Consider the following 6,158-nt stretch of genomic DNA (forward strand, 5'->3'; position numbering starts at 1 on the left):
TATTGGTCCCCCTCTAACATTAGGTATAAGTTGGTCCAAAATCCAAAATTTGAAATTATGATCTGGACATTCACTAGTATGCCTTGCAAGAGCATTCTCATCATTACATTTTCTAATACTGTACACATGCTCGTATATTCTATCTCGAAGTCTTCTAATGGTTTTACCAACATAGAAGCAATGACATAACTGGCATATTGCCAGATAGATAACCATCTTTGAATTGCAATTATTTTTAAATTTACTTTTTAGAGGGGGACCAATAGAATTACAACTAGAACGTTTAGAACTCATTTGGCAAATCAGACTATTTTCATACTGTCTACCTGGATTAAATGATATTTGTTCCATTATGCCTATTTTAAAACTTCGTAGCCTCACAAGGTAATTTATTATATTTGTTTCTTTTTAGTTTATTTTATTTTCTTCTTTTCTTTTTTTGTTTCTTTGCCCTATGATATGGAATAAGTATAAACACCTACAATATAGAAGTATTAAGGTGAATGATAGATTTTACCAATAAATTAACATTAGACTAGTAAGCTGCTCATGATTATTTGTCTATTTATCTATTTATTTTGATAGTTTAGAGCTTTCCTGAAGCTCATCCTTTGGAATTTTATATATTTTTAAAAAAAATGTTTTAAATGCTGCTGTAAATTGAATTGATGCTGGTTGTATAGCCTTTTAAAAATTTTAAAATTTACTAGTGGTTTTAAGTAATTAAAAATTAAAAATGTAATTTGTTTAATTACGATATGTCAGCTGACCTACAGGAAGTTACTTAAAGGATGTGGATAATTTTAGAAAATGTTTTGTCCTCTGATGAAGTTCGTACATTGTACGTACGAAAAGCTTTTGTAGTGCTTAAGGTAATAAAGAGAAGGTTTTTCTGCAGTCCACCGTTGCCTTTGCTTTCCGAGTACCAGCGTTTGTGTTTTGGAACTGTTACACGTCTGCCAACAGCCTCCAACATACTCAGCCTGCCTTACACGCGTGCACACCCACGTAAACAGTGTTAAACATCTCCCAACACGCTCCCACATGCTCACACTGCCTTACACGCGCACACACTGTCCTACTCGCGCTTCATGGCGCACACACGTGCGCATGCACGGCCAGCAAGAAACTTTGGTGTAAGTTACAGTGTACACCTTCCCTTTCTTGACTTTCCATGACTTATCTAGTGGCACACCTCTTTCCATGATCTGTGCCTGTCATCTGTCATGTTACACTGGCCTCCAATGAACTGCATTTCTTTCTACCATTTCCCCCTGTGATGTCACCTATCTCCTACTCTATTCCTCCCCCTTTTGTATCTCTTACACTACTCAGACTGTGCTCATTTGGTATGTGACTGTGAGATTCAGTATCCGAACCCTCATTTACATGAGATTGCCTACTAATGCTTAGTTACATGTCTTAGACTCAGCTTCCCCTTAGCAACCACTACACGGTGGCCATGTTGATTTTAGTCTGCTGGTCCCTGCATTGTCATTCCATGTATTGCATGAAACCCACATTTGTGGGTTTATAACCTTCTTTTCATGGTTTATACAGTGCAGCCCGTTTAGCGGCTGCGCTGGTTTAAACATGCGATCGGAAAAAAAATTATATTTTAATATTTTTGCATCGGGTTATCTTGCCAATGGCCACATATTTGGCCATTGGCATGCTGCCTGAATCATATGCAACCTTTTTTTGGAGCTGACATCACTCCATTGTGGATTTTGCAGAAATGTACTCAGTTGTCAACTGTGTACATTTCTGCAAAACGTTCCTACACGGACTGGTTTCTGCTTCGTGGATCGCTAATATACCTCATTTGCATACCTTTCGGATGCAAGTGAGTTATTTAGCATGTCCACGCCCGGTCCGTGTAAGAGACGTTTTAGCTGGTCTCTTACACGGAGTTTAGGGCTGTTCCTGGATCGCGAGGCTTGCATGGAGTGTTGTACTTCTCTTACACTCCGTGCAAGCCTTCGTGAATCCTGCCCATCATGTTTACATTTAATTCCAATATATTTTGATGCATTTCTTCAGACTATTACCTTTGTAGTTGACAATTTATAGACTTTTACTTTTTTAACTGAACTTAGATTTAGATGTTTTGTGTAATTCTTAATCACTTCTAAAACACTTGGAGTTGTTAAGTGTGAATTCTGCAAAATATGGTAAGATATAATTAGTGAGAAGATGAAAATGTTTTCTGATAGTTCACTCACTAGTTGAACATTTAAGAAAAAGAAAAAGGAAAGTAATACATTTATTTTCACATGAAAGCTTCTACCCTAAACACAGCAGATTTCCTTCAGGAAAGAACTCAAATCTCAAGAGTTACCCAGTAGTCAGTTATATTTTAAGAGTCTGAGGGACACATTTTCCAGAGAATGTAAAGCTTATGAAGGTCCAGGCATTGTGACATTACCTGGCTCCTTAATGTTCTACAACAAACTGCACAGCATTCATGAGTAACTCACCTACTGAAAGCCGCTTATACTTTGTGGGTTAAATTTCCTGTAAGGTGAAAAGACGTTATATCTCCAAGGGACCACAAACATCTAAGAACAAATTTGAGTTATGTGTCTATACAACACTACTTAGAAGGTCAGAAGTCCTCAAGTCACTTGTTTATGAGGATCTGCACATGTAGTCTGCTCACCTATGGCTTCCTTTTACCTGTAGTCACCCATATTTTACACTACTCAGAAATCAGGAAGCCATATGCAGTGGCCTTTGAGCTATGAAGTCTCTATGACTATGAATAAGTTGAGTGGGTCCAGAAATCATAATCTGGCCCAAAGTGTGGATTTTCAATTCATTGGAAAACAGAGCATGTGTAATAAAAGAGTGGTAACTTTGGATAACTCACACATCAGTCTTAAACAACAAATCTGGGACAGTCGTAAAGTGTGTTTCTGCATCATATGTCCATCAGATGGCCAGCTAGCCAGAATTAGAGACAAGTCCTTCTTATAGGTTCATAGGTGGGTACTAGGCTATCTGCCCGAAGGCATTTATAAGCCTAGACAGAATGTGTTGGATTTCGCCACCCCCTTAGATTAGTTCCCTGTGCCTCTGTCCAGCAGAGCCACTGAAGTGATCCACGAGATAAACTTTCTGTTTCCCATCCACTTGTCAAGGTTTCTTTTGAAGAGTCTTAGTGAGGAGCTCTGCCTAATGTAGATTGGGATCTTGTTCCAAGGCATGGGAAGTCTCTGGGACAGGAATCTATCCCACCAGCATGTCCTATTTATTGGTGTGGTGAGGTTTAGATCCCTAGAGCATGTGGCTTGAGGGGATAAGGTTTTCTGTAGGTGAAGCATGTCCATAAATGCTGGGTTGGACATGGCCTTGTATGTCAGGCAGAGATCACCTCTGAGTAGGCAGTATGCAACCGAGTACAACTGGAATTTCTTCAGTCGAGCTGCATAGGGCAGCTGTTTGAGGCCATTGATCCTCTTGGTGAGGTACGTCTGAGGTCTTTCCAGATGTTGCAGGTGTCTTGTAAGGTACATCCCAAATGGGGCGTTGTACGCTAAGATGGGTCTGATGAGTGATAAGTAGATGGGCACAATGACCTCTTTTGATCTGGATGCAAACCCTTTTGTGATTAGGTGGGCCATGTAGAAGGATTTTCTAACCGGTTTGGCAATGTGATTATTAAAGGTGAGATTACTATCTACTTGGGTCCCCAGATCCCTTATTACGCCTTCCGTATTTAGGGGAGTACCACCTATGTGGTAGTTTGTGGGTACTTTGTTTTTTCCAAAGGGGATCACTATGCACTTTTTGGCATTTAGCTTGAGGCCATAATTTTGACACCAGGTATCCATCTCAGTGAGTCCCTTTTGAAGGATGTCTGTGTCAGCCAGAGAGTCAATTATAGCCCCTTGTTTGCAGTCATCTGTGAACTTGGACAGCCATAGTCCTCCTGTGCTTGCCTGTACCTCTGAAAAGTATACGCCGAACAGGACAGGTCCTAGGATTGAGCCCTGGTGAATGCCACTAAGCAGTTTAGAGTCAGACCTAGCTCCCACAACTCTCACCATGTGGGTTCTGTCCGTGAGCCAGTTGGCAACCCATCTTGTGATGTAGGGGTTTATGTTCAGGCTGGTGAGCTTGTTTATAATACCAGAATGGGGAATGGTGTTGAAGGCCTTAGCAATGTTTAGGTAGGCTGTGTGTACCATCTTTCCCTCGTCTATAGCCTTGCTAACTGTCTCAAAGAAGTCCACCAGGTTTAGGAGGCATGTTCTGCCCTTAACAAAGCCAAACTGGGTAGGGTCCAGTGTTTGGAGGTTTCCAGTGTCTCTGTTAATGAGTTCCATGATGATTTGCTCCATAGCATTGCAGACCAAGCTAGTCAAGGTTATTGGGCAATAGTTCCCAGGGTCTGTTGTGGCTCCACCTTTGTGGAGTGGAATAACCATTGCTGTGTGCTACTCTATGGGTATGTAGCTTGTAGAGAGGCTGAGTTTGAACCGTGTGTTGAGGTGAGGAGTTAGTTCGTCTTTGAGCTCATGTAGGACGCAGCCTGGGACACTGTCCTGTCCAATTGATGCTTTGTTTTTGGCTTTGGAGATGGCTGTTTTAACCTGAGTGTCTGTGATTTCAGGGACTCTACATTCTTCTGGTATGGTTATGGGCCCTTTTGGGGGTGAGAAGGGGGTGAAGTTTGCACTGAACCTGTCTGCCAGGATGTTGGTGATATTGGTCAGTTCAATGTATTTTGTGCAATTGTGCACTAACTCTGAGCAGATCTGAGCATTGCCACTTAGATTCTTGACATAGCTAAAGAATACCTTGTGGTTATCTTTGGAGTCCTTGGCAATTTTTCTTTCAAAGCTTGCCTTGGATGATTTTATGAGAGATCATAGTTTCTTGCTGATACTGATCAGGGATGCCTTCCCTTCTTGGAATTTTACTCTTTTCTGTACTAGTTTCCTCCTTCTATTGTATAGCTTGCTTATGGCAGGAGTCTGCCAGACTGGTTTCCTTTTCTTGGAGGAGTGAGTCATGGTTTTGCTTGGGATGGCACGATCCATGCATTCTTGTAGCTGCCCATAGAATGCATTAGTAAAGGATTTTGCAGCTTGGACAGTGTTATCCTTTTCTTGCATGGGGGCCTTGAAACTTTTCACCTCGATCTTAAGTAATGTGAAGTTTGCTTTTGAAAAGTTTTTCATGGTGGCTTTCTTGTCTGGGGCTGGGGGCAGAATATGGATATCCAAAGTGATTTGTTTATGGTCAGATCTAACCAGCGAGGGGTTGACCTCTGGTGTGGAACACCGGTCACCCATGTTGGTGATGACCAGGTACAATATGTTGTCACCTCTGGTGGGAGTGTTGACCAGTTGAACCAGGGCGTTTGAGTTTATAAATTCTAGGAAAGGTTGGACAAGGGAGTTAGAAATGAGTAGTTCTCCCAGTTAATATTTGGGTAATTGAAATCACCCAATATTAGGGTGTTTGGTAGGATGTTTATGTTTCCCAGTGTTTCCAGAAATGCGGAATGGGGGTCCTGGTACATAGAGGGTGATCTGTAGCAAGCTACAATTTCAGTTGCAGTTTTGCCCATTGTTATTTGCATGTGGATGATCTCTGAAGCATCGTACTGTTCCACTAACCTGGAGGTGTGGGTATCCTTGATGAATATGGATACGCCCCCGCCTTTTGTATTTCAGTTTGGGTTCTGTGGTCTAAATGTATGGCATGAGTTGTAGCCTGGTAGTGCTGGGGTGCTCTCTGGAGCCTTAAACCAGGTTTCTGTTATTGCACATATATCGATTTTCTCCATACTGAGAAGTGCCTCAAGTGCATGCATTTTGATGTTTAGACTTCTGGCATTGAGTAGCATTACCCTCAGTTTTTTGTTACTTGTGCTATTTACGGCGGTGGGTTTGTCTTTTGAGCCTTGTCTAAAAAGGGCCTTGTCAAGTATTCAAAAGCCTAAGGGTGACAGGTGCAAGCCGTCTCTGGTGAAGCAACGTGGCTTGTCGAGCATGCCATCCCAGGCAGACAGACACTGGATCCCCTTTGAATGATACCAGAAACTTAGGCAATTGTTGAAATTGAGAATTATTTCTTGATACCATGGTATAATTCTTGGTGAGGGCAGGATGCTACTCAGGGTCAAGGTCATACTGGCCTGGGCT

Source organism: Protopterus annectens, chromosome 15.part0, assembly GCF_019279795.1.
Source record: "Protopterus annectens isolate FY-2018-M chromosome 15.part0, PAN1.0, whole genome shotgun sequence".
Lineage (NCBI taxonomy): Eukaryota > Metazoa > Chordata > Ceratodontiformes > Protopteridae > Protopterus > Protopterus annectens.